At 40.0% G+C, this 20,161-nt stretch overlaps 1 protein-coding gene across 1 annotated transcript in view; it reads left to right on the forward strand.

Moving 5' to 3' along the window:
- Positions 1-10,502: 10,502 nt before the first annotated feature.
- The window catches only part of fstl4 (follistatin-like 4), a 227,586-nt gene continuing 217,927 nt past the window's right edge, over positions 10,503-20,161 (forward strand). The window contains exon 1 of the mRNA XM_059351137.1: positions 10,503-10,654. The gene's annotated coding sequence lies outside the window, so the exon portion shown is untranslated. The remainder of the gene's footprint in view (positions 10,655-20,161) is intronic.

A 20,161-nucleotide genomic window follows, 5' to 3' on the forward strand; every position in this document is an offset into this window, starting at 1 on the left:
TTGGGGTAAGGTTGGGAGGCTTAACCTAACATCTTATATTTTTTAAAAGAGCAGAAGCTTTAGCATTATTATTTTGGTTTTTATTTTTTGTAAGCAGAGGGACCTAGTATTGAGTTGTTAAAAATCTCTGTGCCATTAATATCTAAAAAGCATATAAAGAATTTAAGAAAGTGGACTACTATTTAAGACTTAATGATTTTTACATAGCCACTAAATCACACATTAGATATTGAATAAGTATTACCAAAGGCCCACATTACCCGAAGCTGGGCCAAATAGTGCATCATTTATATCATAATGCAAGTCAGTCATATCTAGTGAATGATTAAAACCACCGCTTACCATTGTGCAGGAGCAAGTCCTTCAAAATTAAACTACAGAATGTATTCTTTGTGAATATCTTTGTGAGAAACACACAAGTGTTTTCTTTTCTGACAAGCTTATTGGCAGGATGAGATCATTTTCTCATCGTTCTTTCAGATACATTACAAATTCCTATTGTAAAAATTACACTATTTTATGACCTGACTGCTATGATAAAGTTTGGTTAGACTTGGGCATTAAAACGACTTGATTAGGGGTTAAAAAGGATCACAGTTCCTACAGGCAAAAGGGGCTTTTGCACTTGAATGTAGAGGGGAAAACCTCCAGGAAGGAAAAGTGAAGCCAGAACGGAATGCCTTTAACCTGCATTCTGTCTAAAGGCCAGCAGGGGGCGACTCAACTGTTTGTGGAAAGAAGTTTGATTGCATACACTTGATTTATTAACAGTGCATTTTTTGTGGTTGACTTTATGGTCTTAATGGCTGGTTTCAAGTCTTCTTCTTTGTACAGTTTTTTTTACCCTTTTACTGTGATTGGTTCTGGTTGACCTTTTGCACTTAGTCTGGCATAATTTAACTTTTGAAGTTTGGTAAATGCTGGCCTTGTATGCAACCCATCACATCCTGCAGTACATGCACACACAGGCAAATGTGAAACTGCCTGAACTGAAAATGCATCAACTTATTCAACTTTGTAAGTATGTGTGCATGTGTGTGCATGTTATATATAAGCTTCTGTTTGTCTATATGTGTCCCTGCCTCTCTAATACTAACAACTCCTCCAAGCAGCTCACTCCTGCAGGTGTCAGAGGAAGGCAGGGCAGCAAAGCCATCAGGGAGAAATATGGGCTGTAAGCCGGAGCTGTAGCACCATTACCGCCAGCGTCTTACTGCTGCTTTCATCTGTTAGCTCTATCTCAATGGTCATCTGGGGAACCTGGCGGCCGAGCTGCCATCAAATTGGAGCTGGGCAGGAGGAGGAAACAAAGACCATTATACAAGGTAGGTGTGTGTGGAGCTGCTGCTGTGTGTGTGTGTGTGTGTGTGTGTGTGTGTGCGTGTGTGTGTGTGTGTGTGTGTGTGTGTGTGCGTGTGTGGGCACAGGCGTGGGTGAGAAATGTAGTTCTGTGAAAGTGCCTGTGCGTATTTCTGCATATTTTTGGGTGCACACATGGATTTCTGTCTGTGAGCTACTGCGTGTGCACAGTGAGAGAGTGAGTTAGAGAGAGAGGAAAGAGAGAGAGAGAGGGGCTGCATAACAAATCAAAAGCCCTGGTTTGTCCATAAGAAGCCTCATGGCTGCAGGCTGCAAAGAGAAGCTAGCGCAACACTTTGTCAGCACTGCCTCTCTCTCTCCAGTGGCAGGTCGTTCCACTGAACAACATCACTGCAGCTGATACAGTACAGGTTTCTCTGACAGCTCTATCCAATAAAGTACAGGATGAAGTAACTGTTATTTGTGTCTTTGCGTGTAAGTGCATGTATGTGTGTGTGCCAATTTGTTTGCGCAGAGAACTGTTTGTATGGGTACATTTGAATCATTGGTGGTGGAAACAGTATGTGGGTGTTCAAAGTGGTTTGGCACTATGTGTGTGCTTGTTTATGAGAAAATTTAAAAAAATGTTTTCAAGTTTTTGCTCTAATTCTTTTGGTTTTCAGAAACTAAAGTGTTGAAGGGTATTGGTCGCCTTTAAGTTGGGGCTTGAGACAAGGCCATTATTTCCAAAGGGCTGCTGGGCTTTCTCCTGAAGCTGCATGAGAAGTAGAAGCATTCACATTTAGTTTTGTGCTAAAAGCTAAACTACACTGACCTTTGACCCCAGATGTGCTGACCTCCAAAATGAGTGTCCATTGGCATTCAGACCTTGACAGGAGGTCGACGCTATTGTGGTTCAACATAATGGTAAAAACAAGAATGTTCCCAGTTTGCATCCTACTGGGACATGAGTTAAAAAGTATTGAACAATATGTTAGACCATACCAGCTTAAAAAAGTAATGTTTTACTTAATGTGCTGCTCCTTTTTTTGCAGACTACCTCGTTCACATCTGCTCGAAACCCACCTTAAAGCAGCAAGAAAGAGATGAAGAGAACAGGTAAGGAAAGAATGGTTTAGATATCAAGGTATGGACAAAAAAATACATTGTCTTTCTCCTGCAGTCCAGCACTAAACCTGTGTGTTCATATTGCAGCTGGTTGCCTTTGTCTATAAGCTGTGTCCACATTACAGACTGGGTTAGAGGCAAACAATACCATGCCCTGCTCCAAGTCAAGCCACCATGATGTCCTGTTGAAGCAGTGGTGGTTCTAGACCAATTTTACTGTGGGGGCCAAGCAGGGGCCAGTGTTTAATCAGAGGGGCACATTACAAATCGTCAAAAATGATATTTAAGCATTCAAAACCTTTATTTTAGCTGAAAGTCTCATATTTGGAAGAACTACATTGATTGAAGCAATGAGACTTACCAACATTAACAGTTATTTTTGTACGACAATGACATTTCTCATTTTTGTGCACAATTGCTTTTTTATAATTTTGAAAGTGCAGCACAGTGAGAATGATCTTTATATTTAGCTTTTATTGCACAATTAAACTATTGTACAATGTACACATTCTGGGTTCATTTTGTGTACAATGAGATATTGTTTGAACAAAAAATAGGTAAGAATTGTTCCGTTGTTCATCGTTATAAATTGATCATTTTATTATTAATTTTACACAGGGGCCACAGCAGGGGCCAAGGGCTTCTTCACAGGGGCAGTAGCCCCTGTAGGCCCCTATGTAGAACCGCCACTGGTTGAATGTATATGCACGCTTAGTGATATGATGGGCTGTTAATAATGATAACAAGAAGGGCATTTAGAGAGTGCCAATCTCCACCATGGCCAAATCCCCTATCTTATAATAATAACAAAAGGGATTTTTGTATCAGATAGTTATTCGGATCTGCTCCAAAAATTTAAGGGCTCATGCTGCATTCTTCCAAAGTTTCATGGAAAGTAGTATTGGTATATGTAAAGTTTTTTTTGTAATCTTGGTGACTTAGATAGAAACAAACCAAAAACCCAAACTGAAAAATATCCTCCTTGGTGGAGGTATTAAATTATATGTAAATTACACAATGTCAAAACTTTTTCCCAACTTCTTCTTCTCAGCGGTTGACCTCTGACCTCAAATATCTGAATGAAAATGGGCTCCATGAGTACCTGCGGGTCTCCCCTCTACAGACACCGCTTCATGCTAATGCCCTGCACTGAGATGCAAATACCATGCAGTTTTCCCATGCAGTAAAAATGTTTTATTTTGAATGTTTCTGCAAACTAAACAGTCTTGCAATAGCATAAACTGGCATGACTGTAAAGCTGAGCCGAATTGTATTAATGTGTAATAATGTGAGTCCCCATAGAAGCCATTTTTTTGTAGTAAGAGCATTTTTTGAAACTTCACACTGTATAAAATGACCTGCTGTGACCTCTAGGATAATCACAGCCTCATGAAACTTTACAACCACAAACTAGAGAGCACTTACGGCGTTCAGAGGATACATGTCTTCCCAGATTTACTGACAATAAGGGGGTTTCTCACCAGTTTTCGGAACAGAACTGCTCGGCCGCAAAAAAATTAAAAAGTTTTTTAACCCACAGCATGAATTTTGTGTTCCTCAAGGTTTTAGTGTCTTAATGTGGTATTTTGAAGGGCTCTGTAACCTTTTATTTTAATCAATTCTTAAGTCAAAAAAGTTATGGTTAAAATTTAGTACCACATCTGTGTAACAAATTGTATCAACACAAAAATCGCTGCATCAACTTTCATTCATATTGCAATGCTTTAATGTCTGCGTAACTTTTATAAACAACGACCTTTATCATATTACAGTTCAGAATAGGTGAAGTCCCTGCTACTGTACAGTAAGTGATGCAGACGTGTGTGTGTCTGTGTGTGTGTGTGTGTGTGTGTGTGTGTATGAATCACATCAATACTGGGGGGTGAGATGGAGGAAAAGGACATAAAGAAGAGTTATGGCTCTATCTCCTGGTGTTCTGTCTCTGAGGGAGCAGCTACGGGAGAGAGACCTTTTAGTGCTGACACATGCCTGAGTGCCTTTAAGGTTGCGGGGAGAAGATATTATGTTTCTGACGTATGACTGCAAGTACAAACACTCCTGAGCAAATGATGGCAGAGATAATGATGACTGCTGTAGCTGCTCCATCCTGACATGCTAGTGTGAGATTCTGTTTGCTCAGCCATGGGTGTAGCTGTGGGTAAAATTGCACATGATGTTCCCGTTGTAATGCCATGCACGGGCTGTCGTCTCTATGAGCCCCTGGAGGGTCGATTCATATTTGCACCATTTAGGCGTGATTGATTTGCCACTCAGGGCACGCCTACAGCGGTATGAGATCGTCTCTGCATCGCCAGGAGAGCTGTTGGTTTTATGAATAGATCTGATATGCATTTGTCAATAATGTGGATTTGAACATTTCCACTGCCGTGTTCCAGAGACAGGTTATGGAATGTGTATTTGGGTGCACCTTTTATGAGTCTGTGTGTATGTTATTAGGCTGTCGTTGTAAAAAAGAAAAAAAGGAAGCATAAATAAGGTTCTGTGTTATATAAGTGAATTATAAAGCATTAGGAAATAAATGTGTGTTCATCAGGCAAGAAGACTTAAGAGCGAATGTAATACCACACTGTGAAAGTCCTGCATTCAAAACTAACTTAGGTAAAAGTACAAATGTATCAGCATCAAAATGTACTTAAAGTATCAAAAGTAAAAGTATTTGTTATGCAGAAAGTTCTCACTTTGATTGTGTTAGATAGTGTGTTTAAATGTAATACAGACAAGGCTCATTTTAATTACTTAATATACTGTTAGGAGATTAAATTAAAAAAAAAAAAGGTGTAATTACTTTAAATTTATCATGTTTTTCATGTTAAATTTAGGCCTGAAAAGTAACTAAAGCTATCGACTAATTGTAGTGGAGCGAAAACTTGTCTCACAATGTAGTGGAGTAGTAGTATTAAGTCACATAAGAAATTGTAAATTGTACAAAGTACAGCATTTGAGTAAATTTACTAAGTTACATTCCACCACTGGAATCCACAATATTACATTAAATAATCATAATAGAACAAACCAAAACTTTAGATTGGTCAATCTTTGCTGTTGTCACCAGAATTATGCCATTTTTTTCTGTTTCTGATGTTTCTGTTTATCTTTCTGATGTTGCAATCAATGATGGCCTCCCTGAAAAATCGCAAGCACTATCACTTAAAGCCCTTAGAGAAGGCAACATAAAAAAAAGGCACAGAAAGATGCCTGTGCACAGACAATCGGTAGTCAAAAGAATCTCCACAACTGCTCTGAAAGGCATTTGGAGTGAAAATTGCAGAAAAAGAAAATGCTGCTATACTGAAGTAGTTTATGGACATGTCCAAAAAGGTAATGTGCTATTTTAAAGAAATGAAAACGCATAATACACCTCAATCAAATAATTTTACATTTTATATTTATTTAATAACATTGTGGTTGTGGGATATGGGCTGAAGATGTTGAAATGTTTTAGGTTTGTCACATCTCAGAAGTTGTGAGTCTCAATTTGCATTGTGCTTGCTTGATAACATAAGAAAATAATGTAAAAGTAATATTCCAACCCACTCCCTTTTGAAGGCCTTTGACATTGTCATACTTTAAAATAGGCACTTCATTCAACTGATCTTTTTTTGATGGGCCACCACTTCATGTTTAGAAATTTTGAAAGAATATATTCAAGTTTGTACTTTTGTTCATTGAAAAGAAAAGAAAAACTGACCTTGTTCTCAGTGGTCTATGTCAAAATGATTTAGCAGAAATAATGAAACTGACACTCCGGGATGAATAAAAATATGTCTCCATCATTCCTTTCAGTGCTTCATTTAATCACTGGAGAGTGACATTGACAAACAAGCCAACCTCATGTGCTCTGTCTACTGTGTGCATATATTCTAATATAATATCATGGAGACCATGGAGCTCAAACATTTAAACATATGCTCTGTCCCAATTCCACCGAAACTTACTCTTAAATGGATCTGAATATGTAACAATGTACACACACACACACACACACACACACACACACACACACCCTTATACTTATATCTTTGTAAGGGCCCTCATTAGAATAGTGAATTCCCTAGCCCCTAACCCCTAACCCTTAACCTGACACCCCTTTATCTCATTTGGTCCAGACTTTAGGACTTTTCAGTTTGATCCGAACCTAAATTCCAGGTGTGAAAGGTGCCACCAAAGGACCAAAGTTTGGTCCGACCAAAAGAGGTGGTCTCGGTCCGGACCAAACGAACCAAGGTCCCAACCTTTTGCAGTGTGAAAACAATTTTTTTATAGTTCAGACCTTCATATCAATGACAAGAAGTTTTTTTCTTCTTCTGCTCTCGAATTACTGTACAGGAAAATACTTTGCCATAACTCGCAGGATTGTGAGCCGTTTTCTCCTCCTCTCCTGTCGACGGCGATACAGTTTTGGCATGATGAAGAGGCTCATCTTGCGAATACCAAGCACTCTCACGTATTGCTCATTAAGCTGGTGCTGCTGGTAGCAAAAGACCAGCAACAGTATTACCACAGGTAAAAGGTGGCTTGCTGGATTCATTTTGTGTAAACACATTAAGCAAGTAACACTGACATCAGCTGCCGGCTGGCCTAACAACGCAGCGTAACCAAACAAAATGAGCCGCGGAAGTACACAGGGAGATGACGTGTCCAGTAGAATTGTCTTGTAAAGTGCGTTATTCCTTTTGCAGTGTGAAACCAAAACCAACAGGACCAAATGTAGACAATGTAACAGAACACGGACCTTGGTTCGGACTTTCAGGTGTGAAAACGCCTTAAATGCCCAACCCTAACCCTAACATAAACCTAATTGTAACCTTAATCCTAAAACAAAGTCTGAACTTTCAAACAAGCCTTTAAAGAAGTGAGGACCAGCCGAAATGTCCTCACTTCACAAAAATGTCCTCACTCTCTTGGTTAGAACCATGTTCCGGTCCTCACTATGTAGAAAGTACAAGAACACGAACACACACACACACACACACACACACACACACACACACACACACACACACGCACACACACACACACACACACACACACACACACACACCTTGTTTCTTCTCAACTACACACCTGTAAAGTTGTACGACCTAATCTGAATATAACATGGTTGTGATGCTATTGTGTTACCAGAATCTGTCCACAGACATACAGAATACCTGGCAAAAATACCCAGTCCATTTCTGTGGTAGTTCCTGCTGCAGGACCACATTCTTCCATGTTGACAAACACAAACTCACAGGAGGAGAGCAATATCAGCCACACACTGTTGCAGCTGGTAAAAATGTCCTAACAACAACAATCCAACAATCATAGCAACCACCAAATGACAACCAAATGACACCCTGGCAACCAACCAAAGACTACAAACATATATACATAGTGGCCCATACAGTTTTCAGACACAATCCTCTGTTAATTGTGGTTTCATTTTCATTGTGATATGTTTGGAATAGATTGATTAATAAAGTTTTGAGGAGATATACACTTTATCTGTCAATAATAAATTACATTGTCACAATCATTTGATGAAAAGAGCCAACTTTCCAACTTTATGAGCAACTGTGTATTAACATCTTACATACATATTTATTTTTGAAATGAACAGAGGGGGATTACAGTATTGAGACTAAAAAAATATTTAAATGTTTGTTTGTTTAAAGTTTTGCATCAAGGGTTTCATGCTTGCAGCTCTTCTGTGTGGAGTTTGTATGTTCTCACTGTGTCAGCATGGGTTCTCTCCGGGTCCTCCGGCCTCCTTCCACAATCCAAAAACTTTCAGCTTGGGTTAACCAGTGACTCTGAAATGTCCCATAGGAGTGAATGAGAGCGTGAGTGGTTGTCTGTCTCTATGTGTCTTGCCTTGTGACCTGTCCAGGCTCGCCCAATTTCAGCTGGGATTGGCTCCAGCCCTCCAATTTTAAGGATGCAGCTCACTTCCAGCTACGTCCTCTTCTAATTGACCTACATCAATGCTCCACTAACCTTTTTATGGACTTCCCTCTAACTACCTCTCTGTCAGTCTGTGTAGTTTGTCCAATCAAGTACATATCCTATAAGAAAACTTCCAACCCATGCCCCCCATCCTCAGAACTCTTTTATTTGTCGATGAAAAAGGAAGAGATTTTTTTTTATTATAAGTGTTCCCAACCCAATCAATGTGTTTCTGTGACCAGATTACTACACGGTTGCTCAAAAAGTTGGGATAAATATTTTTTTTACCTCTTTCCATGAAACTGTGACAATGTGATTTATTCTTGACAGATAAAGTGTATATCTTCTCAAAAGCTTTATTAATCAATCTCTTCCTATCATATCACAAAATAGATTAAGCCACAATTTACAGAGGATTGTGTCTGAAAACAAAATTATTCCAACTTTGTGGGCAACTGTGTATTTATATTATACATATTATATTATAGTATATACATATTTATTATTATTATTTACCATGAATCAAAGTAGTTTTATAACTACATATTGTTGCAGCATTGAACTACAAGATCATTTTCCATCTCAGAAACCTGCTACCTATTACGTAGACACGTACTTATGTACGAAATGTCCTGCTGTTCTTTCTAAGCTTACATCACTGAATGGAATCAGGTCCTGCAACTCCATGACTATAGCTCCTTTTATTTACCTTTCTATCTCTCCTCTTTATTCTTCTCTCTTTGGTTTTCTTTGCTTCTTATTTTTCCAACCTTCTTTTTTTCACTTTCTTGATAAATGTTACATCAAGCATAAATATTTTACTGCCACATGCAATTTTGATGGCGACGCCATCATTCTAGTATCTTTTTAGGATACAGTATGTAGGCCTAATTGTGCCAGGCACAGTTATCCCTCTTCCCATTTTGAAACAAGAGATAAAGAGAGGGATATAGAATCTGTGTGATGTGATGGGGGTCAGTGGGATATATGTATACTTCTTAAATGTTTCAGTATAACTACAATAAAATGGCAGCACTGATGCACTGTGTGTGTGTTTAAACGTTTAACTCTTAATAGAACCAGGTTATCTGCTCGATCATCTGTGAAAGTGATTGGGACACACCTGCCCGTCCTCTGCATGTCTGTGAACATCATTACTACCTTGTTAATTAGAGGTGCTTTATATGTTTGTCATATAGCTGACAGTCATTGCACAAGGGAGCCCTACGGGGTGTAAGTGGAAAACAATCAGTTGAAAACAAAATAAAATATGCATATGATACTTCTGACAACATTTGACTGTTTGACATTCTCGCTGGATGAACCCAAATAACAGCCACAACATCAATACCATCTCCCATCATGTTCTGCTTTTTTTATTCTTACCTCTATTTTCATCTTTGTCTTTATTTTTAAATACACAACATGCTGTAAATGTGAATATAAATAAACTGGCTCAAGGCATTTCATATAATACAGCTTGTAGCAAAACATCATTGTTGGACTGCTGAGTTGTGACAAATAACAGTTTTTCATTTAATTTAAATGTCAATATCTATTCAGCAGATCACTGCATTATGAGTAAATTCTGTAACAAACTGATTTGCATGTAAAATAAAAAATGAATTGGCTTTATGTTTGAATTTTAATCTTATTAAACTATGCACTGGATTAATTCCCTTAACTGTAACTTAAAAACGTCATGCATAACTTTAACCCAAACACAAATCTATTCCCAAATCCAGTGTCAGATATTCAAAAGTGTTTCAAATCCCCCCAAAACAAAGTAAAACATCTGCAAACAACCTCAATCATTTTTAGATTCTTTGCTATTCTGTGGTCCTCACTAGTGTCTAAAATCACACACACACAAACACATGCACGCATGCACACACAGGTGTCGCTTTCCAGTGCGATGAATCTGCAGATGCAGCCTCACCGCATTTGGCGTGCAGCGGCTGACGTCAGGAGCGAAGCGGAGTGAGAGGAGTTGAAATAGGGCAGAGCAGGAGCGGAGCGCTGAGAGGAAACCAGCCGGAGGAGCTGAAGGATGGCAAGCCGCTGCTGAGAGTTGGGACGCGCTACCCGTCGCTACAAACGCAGCTGCCAGTGATACACAGACCAGCCCGTAATTAATCTGATCCCCTTAAAGCCTGCGGAGCGGGAGGAGAGGAGTGGAACTAAAAAGAGCGCAGTTTTGCTCTTGTCGCTGCGAGGAAAATCTGTAGCATATTTTCACGAATTTCCTTTCTTTCTGCCCTCTTGCCTCGGAATACCACAGGTAAGCTGGAAGCTGTATTTACTAATGCGGGATAGGGGGCTCCAAGGTTGCTCAAAGGCGTATTTTCTTATGTTTTACAAGTTTGGTTGTTGTGGTTGCGTGACGCTGCTGTATCTGTTTGCGTTCGGAGTGTGAGTGCATGGAAACTGTAAAGAGGATGGCAGTGGCGTGCTTTAATTTTGAATTAGTTTGTGAGTAGCTGAGGAGAAATGCATCAATAATAGAGAGAGAGAGCTCCAGAATTTACAAGCAGAGAGAGGTATGTGTGCAGGCTTATAGCGCAGGGCGATGTCAATGACAGTCTGTGACAGTGTTTAACTACACTGCCTGGTATGTAGCCTATTGTCTGGCGCAACACGGGATGTGATTAATCATTCAATATGACCAGATGCCAGCTTTTGGTAACCTCATCCAGCCGTGTGGAGGCTCTACCTGCGCGAAAACAACAGGATAGTGTTTGATAAATGGCTTCAGTAGGACTCCTCTGCCCGGATGCGCCAGGTTTGCTCAAGCAGCAGAGGGACTGAAATGATAACATAGTGAGACACGCACATCCCTCGCTGGGCTCTCTGGCATGGACCCCCCCACCTCCCACACCTCCTCATCCGGTCCCCCTGTCGTGAGCCAGTTTCTTTGGCAGCACTCTGGAGGGCTTCATCTTTTCACCATCAGTGTCTTATAAAGAACATACACCCCCCTCCATCTACTCACTAGTATGCAGAAACTCTCAAGAATGAGGAAGAAGGGGTGGTGGAGGGGGGGAGAAATTCCTTAACAAGACGAGATTTTCTTGTCTGATTGTGTTAAATGAGCTGCTTCAGCGCGCTCTCATGGGAAAATCCTATCAGTGTCACCAGAGAGCCGGCACAGCGGCAGCAAAGCCTCCGTGACGGCCAGCGGAGTGGGAAATGAGGATTGGTCGGCGCGCACGCCGCCGTGATATGGCAGCCTATATTGCGCCGGAGCTGTCCATGGTGCTGAAATCGCTCCAGCCTCTTGCTCCTCTCCACTCCTTGCCTTCCCCCCTCCCTGCACTCCCCGCACTCCAGCCTTTCTGTCTGGGTTTGTTGGATTTCCTCCCTACCTGGAACCAGATATGGAGCCAACATCCAGCAACACAATTACGACCATTCATCACTGTGCTATCTATGGAAAACTGGTTGTAAATCTGTAGCCCTTCAGCTTTATGCGAGCCAACAGCCCGTCCAACTCCCAACTCAGGCACGTAGTCTCACACACAAACAGACGCACATACATAGCACATGCAAGCCCATGCAGAGCTCTGGATCAATATCTTGCCCTGACTCCTCAATGAGAATATAAATGGCAGGCAGTTCACAGCTGGATCCATTGCACTGGGTCTGAACTAGCAATTTACAGTAACATAACCTTTAGGCATTCCCTTAGTAATTAATTACAGGGGGGAAAGAAAGGGCAAGCATGTAGACACCAATGTGACATGATTTCTGCCTGAAAAAAATGCTTTTGTGGATTCAACAGTTGGATTTATGGTGTTTTATATGGCTGCTGGCACTGCAAGTCAATACTCAGGGTGCCAGACTACAATTAAAAGATAGTTAAACAAAGGATAAATGCATTATATTAGCACAATACCATAATGTATATGAACAACATCACAGATTAAGTCAGTTTCAGGCTTTTTAAAAATGACTCCTGCAGTGTTTTTTGGAGCCACATCATGTCCTGAACCCAGTCAGAGCAGTTCTGCAGCCCACCCTGGGGTCACAGTCAGCGGGTTGAGAAATAATGATGTAGCCCAGAATAGTGACTCAGTTGGGCTTATTACAGTTTGCAATCTGGTGTGTAACTTATTAGCTGTCTCACTGAGAGCCATTACAGCGCGGTGTCCAGCAGATTATGGCTGCTTGTTGTGCTTCAGAGACAGCCTAATAGTGGGATGACTCACACACTTACAGATTGACACTGAAGACACACTAGCCTATAGCCACATTTGTGAATGCACACTCAAACACACACAGGAAATCCTTCACTGTAGTATTCTTTACCTCCCTTTGGTAAGCACTTAAAACCCTGCAAAAGCCAGAGCGAGCTTGAAGCAGCCAATGTTGGATAATAGCTAAAATTTCAAGGATTGCAATAAAGGTCTGATTTTCTGTTGTGTACTTGGGCTGACGCAGAGGTTTCACATGCTTCCACAGGTCTTGTATGACAGGCTATTCTTAGGGCAGCAGTCTATTTAACTACATCTCCAGGCTGGATTTAGACACATCAACACAGCATGTAATTGACTTTTTGAGTGATACAGGCTACATGTAAGCTGTGGCCCTTCTCATGAATTGCTAAGCTGTATACATTCTTCTCCTGTTTTGTGGTTGTTAAGTCCATAAGAGATGTCAGGATTAGGAGTTTTAGGAGTTTTTGTCATAGTTGATGCTTGAACATATTGTAACTAAACAAATAGTGCTGACACAAACTAACTGTAATTCTCAGCTTTGTTTGAATTCAATCTAACAATATGATAATTGTAATGTTTATGTTGATCTTAATAAAGAAGTTCTCTTTGCCCAGGTCAGAGGTCAGATTCAGCAACAGAACAGCAGATAGGTGTTCAGTGTCTTGCTGCAGGGCATTTCAGCTGAGTGAGTGCTTGCTGACATGACAGGCTGAAAACAGGTCATTTTGCAGTCTCTCTACCCACTTGACTTCCCAGCTGCTCACATTCCTAAATGCTGAAACCGAGAGAAGCCTGAGAGTTGGAGATAGATGCAGAAATGTATTCACTGCCCACTCTCCTTCTTCAATACAAACACATTCAAACAACACATATTGTTGGGTGGCAAATTATAGAAAAAACTAACATGCAGTGTTTTAGTATGGAGTCGAGGTTGACATGACATGGAAGTAGATTTTTCACTCCTGTCCTATCCCACCCCCGCAAAAAAAATCCTTTTTCATCCTAATCCCCGAAGAATAACTCCTGTCGCATCCCATTCCTATGTTGTGTTCTAATTGCCTCCCATGTATGTATATATATATATGTATATATATATATATACAACCTTTAGTTAATCAGGTTATCTCATTGAGAGACCTGAGTAGAGAATATGGAAGGGAAAACAATCATATATCCGGACATAACAAAAGGGCAAAATAAAAGTCTCTATTCTATAATTTGGTTTCATGGTGATGATGTGGGAGATCATTGTCTTACAAGTTGGTTCAAAATCTTCCATTGGTGTTAAACTGGGCCGTAGTATTTCATTCATGTCAATTCTGGAGCATCTGCATTTGAGTTCTCCACTCTTCATGTTTTTTTTCCCTTTAATTTCTCCTGTAGTTAGAGCGATATCCCACATATTACTGCTTTCTTGCTGCACTGCTGCTGCAATGTTGGTCCCAATGAAAAGAAGCATTTTGACAGTGTGTTGATTTAGGTCTATTACAGAGAAAATTGGCTGAAGGTCTGAGTAGGATTTTGTTTCTGGATAAGCATTTCATAGCAAGTAGTGGCAGAGAAAACTTGGCACCGTCTTGTGCCAGTTTCTACTGAATCTTCTTGTGTTTTGCACACACAAACCAGATGTTAGACCAACCAGAAAATCTTTAATGCGCGAAAGGATGGAACAAGATTTATTTAAAGCATTCAGAACACATGAATTATTATTAATATGGAGATTATTTGTATAGACATGCTGATAGTCGATCGTGTGTAGCATTTCTTTTTCCTATATACAGAGTAGACATGACCCAGTCCTTCTTGATAAATTCAAGGAAGGTGTTGCAGACTTTAAACATTCCAGGTTAAAAAAAAAAGCACAGGTGACAAGTCCGTATTACATTAAAGAAGAATAAATTAAATTTTCATATCAATTATAATACCCCACTCATGAACAGTTGAAATGCTTGGCATCACATCGCCTCAACCCCATACAGAGCTTGTCTAATCAGGAGCAGGATTTATTTCCACACAACAAAGCTATCCCCTCAGGTAAACCAAACCCACTTCTTCCCCCCTTTTTTTTTTCTTTACGCCTGGTGACTTTGATTTGTTTGGCTTTGCAAATTTTCCAAAGAAATATAATGAGCCGTACTCCAAAACAAAGGTAAAAATGCATTACAGATGGTGAGTCACACTCTTATGGGCTGGCTCTTTCGTCGTACACTCACATCCTGATGGAGCTGACAAGATTAGTTTTAAATTGAACTGATGAAACTCTTTCTCATGGGTTTAGCGGGGGCACACTGGCACTCGTACGCAGAGGAATGTAACATGATTAACATGAGGCCTATGACAATGAGAAGCACTTAATTTGCATGACGCTGAAACTGAGGTGGACCAGTAACTTACACTACTAGATTATGTATCCTTTTTTTTTTTTTTTTCCATAGATATAAGACTGTGCCAGTTGGCTCACCTGATGTGTCCTCTGTACTCTCTCTAGAGAGCAGGGCCACAAAATGTGGGCAACATGGTTCACTTGAAATTCCGATCACTAATGTTGAACTTCTAGAAATGACCTTTACCACCGCATCCCATATGAACACAGCAGCTGAGCTCAGAGCATCAGCAGCGCAGCTCTGAGCAAAGAGTGCTCGCTGCCTCCTCTGCCTGAATGGAGAAAACTGACGAAAGAGTCAGCCGAGAGGGAGAAATGCGTAGAGGGGTTAGGGAAAGGTCACCTAGCATATCTGCAGTGAATTTAGTCAGCCATCTGCCTGTCCCTTTTATGCAGTCAATCCTCCCTCCACTTCTTAAAACTTCTGTACCTGTTCTTTTTTACTTTGAGTTGTTGTCATATCACATTCGGAAAGGTGGTGTGATTCAAGGCTGTCTCGAAATGTTTCCTCACTCATTTCGATATGCAACACATTCTCAAAGTTTGCTGTTCACTGAAAACATTCAACACGTCAGGTGGAGAAAGTCTGAGGTTGAGAAGTTATTAGTAATCAGCTTCCTGAAAATAGTTTGTTGCAAAGGCAGAAGAAGAAAAATAAGATAAGATACATGTTGTTTGAGAACAAGCAAATCTACAGGATTAAATTCAGTTCTATTACAAACCTTGAAAATGATTTTCAGATCAGCTCCAATGAAGACTGTTTTTGTAGAAGATGACTAGCTAGTGGTTACGGCTACACATGTCTCACTGATATAGTTCACAAATCCACTGGATGCCAGTTTGAAAAGCAAACAACATTTATTCCTCATGTGTGGTGTGACTTTTTCAAAAGCAAAATGCATGAAGGTGCGCTCTCTTAAAATAACAGTAAGCAATATTCAAACAATAAACAAATTAGCCTGTTCCAGACATAAAACATATTCCTAATGTTCTTAAAGTTTCAAAATATGTACAAAGAGAATAATAGAATGAACAAGCTATAACAAAACACAAGCTTATCTTTGTCTCAAACAAAGCTATCAAAGTGCTTGGTGCTACAGTAAGTGGACCTGAGATAAACGCGCCAGGTTAGGGAGCAGTATGTGTGGCACGTTTATCTCAGGTCCACTTACTGTAGCACCAAGCATTTTGATGGTTGCCTGATGGTTTGTTACACAGAACAGTCCGAGAAGCCATTACTGGAAACTGTTTGGAAAAAGCCAAGCATTTGCACAAAATACTTATACTACGTCAGGTGATTGGGTGAACCATCTGTCTGTCACCATCAATCATGAGCTAACCTTAATCAATCAGCATCCTTCTCATTGTCTTCACTGCTAGTGGAGCCAGTTTACTGGTGGACCAAGAGAGGAGGCAGGATGGGCAACCACCAATCTTGGTGCCCCCATGTTTGCAACATAATGCAACAAAAGTGCCCTATTGAATATCCCCATTGTAGATAAAAAATTATAAAGTGCCATCTAGTGTGCCCTTTCATTGGAGATAATGCAATGAAGTGCAATAATGGGTGTCTGAAATGGAGAAATCATGATCTAATGCCCTGCAAGTGAAGAAAAGCAATGGATTATACTCGAGGGTGCTCTTAAAATTTAGAAAACATGATATAGTTCCATGTTAGAAACCTTTCTGCGTGCTGATGCACCACCCAATGAAGCTGCTGCCCTTTCTTGTCTGCCACTGAGCCAGTTGGAAAACAAACTCTTGCCAAGCCAGTCAAACGAAGGGTGAAAACATCTTTTCCATTGAGGAAAGCCTTCAATGCCATTCTTTGCTCTTCTTTCATAAAATCAAAACCTTCCAGTTCGTATATAACTGATGCGATTGCAGCATCTACGTCAAGTTCTGACCCCCTGGAACCTTGGGAAGTTTTTGAAATCTTTTTTTTTTTACTTTAAAATCTGCAAAGCAATACATGTAAAAGGTGAAAATTTTACTAAGTGTCCTATCTGAAGTGAGACTTAACTCACTCTCAATAACTTGAGAACGCTAAGTCGTAGGGTTAGAGTTAGGGTTAGGTAATAGGGTGAAAGGGGGTAATCGGGAATTCCCGGTAAGCGAAAAATTCTAACTTTTGATAGGAAGGTCGTAGAGACACGTGGGTCTGGCGTGTTCAGCGACCCCAAATTAGGTCACACGCCACCCACTTTCAAGTCTCTAGCACCTACGGTTCCGGAGATATTGGCCAAAAATGGAAATCAGAAATTCTAACTTTTGATAGGAAGGTTGTAGAGACACGTGGGTGGGCTCTACCTGTCGGGCGTGACCGAAATAGGGGGGTAGACACCAATTGGACACTTGTAGTCATTCTTTAAGAGCAGCCATTGTATTTCTGAATGAGCAGGCATCTCTTTGTGTTTTCACACTTACCTTAACCATGCCTTTAGCTGCCAGCAGCTCTTCAAAAATAATTACTTGAAGCTGCACAAATCTCAGAAACAAGAACTAGGTCAACACACAATGAACTTGAACCACTGACAAGCCTTTAACTGAATATTTCAAGCAATATCCAGCAAGACTAAGGTCTACAAGACCCTTAAAATACTTTCAGTGACAAAAAAGTCTTGTGATATTATTTTATATCAGTTCATTCTGGTTAAAATGATCTTAACAACATAAGCATCAATATCACAATAATTTTTTGAGGGGAAACTTAATGGCACAAAACACAGAGACAAGCTATTATAGCTAACAGAGCCAAAGTTTTCACCTCTGACCAATTATGTAATAAGTGGCTTTAAAAGTTCTCTTTGGAGTGAATAATTTGGTTTTACCTCTTGCACAGCTTTGCTGGTAAAACAAATTATTAATGTAAAGCTTGTGTTGTAGCTGCAGTCCGACAAATGTGACAACCACTGGGGTTGAGTGTGACAGCCTGTCAACGAAGCAGACACCCACCAAACACACCTCTCTCTGAAGCTTAATACCGAGCTACTAGGCTTATGTTAAAAAAAACAAGTATTAACTTTGAATCCATAGAGATAATTTGTGGGGGTTTTGGAATAATTTATTTTGTAGCCAGCATCCAGTTCACATTAAGTGCAAAGATAATAAAGGAAGCAATGTATAATAAACATAAATTGATATTTTAGAGCTTCCCATTGGAGAGGCATTCATAGCCTCTTCACATGCATTGATTTCTGATGGCTTCTGTCATGAATGAGGCTTCAAAGACAACACATAACTGTTTATGGCTTCTAGTGGTTCTTCAGTCAGTGACGATTATACATACAAACCGCATTTTTCCCCACAAAGTGCCTCTGAAGAGCCATTTATGCTTTAGAGGGTGTTTTTTCTTCATTACAAATGCAGACCTCTTCTATGTTGTTTGCTCACAATTTGCCGCTGCTCTATAATCCGCAAACGCGGCCCTATTAGCCAGGCAGACCACCCTGTTCTGGTGCTGCTGATCCTCCAGATATCCTTTTTGCTCCTGCAGCCATGTCATACAGCCTGTGGGGGATTTCTGGATTTAACAAGTCACTTGCTGTTTGTGTGTCTTTCAGCCTCACCTGACAAGCAGGATGTGGGATTTAACGCCCAAGGGCTGCCTATCTGGTCACGGAAACTTGTCAGAGAAAAAGCCAAAAGTCAATATCAGTGTTGAGTAAGAAAAGTAGAGAGGGAGAGGAAGAGAACAGAGTATGACACAGAAAGGAGGAGCTTCTTATTCTTTCTGTCTCCGATCCCTAGATGGGGTCTTATTACTGCCTCACAGCCTGAAGCTCTGTCTTTTCTATAGAGACAGAAAGTGGCAGAGAGTGTCAGACATTAAATAATTCTAAGGTAACGCAGAAGAAGCCACACTGATAAGGATACCTGGCCTTGCTAAAGCACCACAACCTGTATTGTGTTCTTTTTCCAAGGTCCTTGTGCCTTTTCTGGGGGGGCGACACATTCTTTTTCTCTCTTACAAAACTACATTATTCCCTAATCTGAAAAGGCACATGTGCAGTTGTTTCTCAGCAAAAACCAATACATTAACTTTTCTATCACAAGTGCCATATGTTTTTTGTCACATGTTTTAATTGCTTTAATTAGCTTGTTCCTTGTTGTTGCTCACATTATTTGCTCTGCTGTTTCTGAGTCTTTGTCTGTGTCCGTCTGGCTTGTGCCTGATGTTAGAGTTTTATTGTGTCTTTTTTTCTTTTACAAATTGCTCGACTTTTCTCCCCCTTTTCACAGTTTTTGTGATTTTCTTTTCTTTTTACTCAATTCCCAATTCCCTGCAAACTGGTTAAATGGTCCGTGCCTGTGTTTTGTACTTTTTTTGCCCAATTACTGCTAATCAGACATATTTTACATCACAGCTAGCAATTTTACAAACCACAGGGCTTTTTAAATGCATGTTTGCCTGCCATTTCAGGCCACTGGCTTAAATTCATTCCTATTCAATGTGTTCTTATTGTCAGCAAATCCCATGAGAAGACCAAAACCACAATTGATCTTCTAACACATGTCTCTGAATTCAAAGCCTGATATATTTTTTTCCTCTGTGCCACAGATCTTTAAACTGAGTGATTTAATTGTAAAATTAGAATTATGGATAGAATAAATATTTCCATTCAAATCAACACTGGCACAAAGGTTAGGAATGGGTTTTTATGTATATGAGGTGAGGTTTTGCAGCAGTGACAATCAAACGAGCAGGGGAGAATACAAAGCATGGAGAGGTATCTTTTGTTGAGTTGCTTTCATGTGAGGTGTGGAAATAAAGATTACTATATTCTATTGGTAAGTAAAGATGATGTAGAAATATAGACATTTTTGAAATTCACTTCTATACTGCTGCCTTAAATATAAACAGCTGTACATTTGTTATGATTGTGTTACTTATTAATAAATAAAAAAAAAAACAGTTAAACAACACATGGCATAACAAGCCAGCTAATATTACTTACCTGTCTAACAGCAAAAAGTCCAGTTGGTTCTATCTTGCAGTCTTATATTTTGCAAAACTATCTTAAGAGTTAGTCTGAGATTTACTCTTGTATGGCAGCTTCTTGCGCCACCATTCTACTTTCCTCTTCTTATTTTACTCCATGCACTTCAATGTCCTTTTGGTCTTTTTGCCTCTGCCATGATGTATATAGAGGCTGCTGAACCCAGTTTATTGTCCACCCTGCCTTGC

The sequence above is a fragment of the Centropristis striata genome, chromosome 15 (assembly GCF_030273125.1).
Source record: "Centropristis striata isolate RG_2023a ecotype Rhode Island chromosome 15, C.striata_1.0, whole genome shotgun sequence".
Classification (NCBI taxonomy): domain Eukaryota; kingdom Metazoa; phylum Chordata; class Actinopteri; order Perciformes; family Serranidae; genus Centropristis; species Centropristis striata.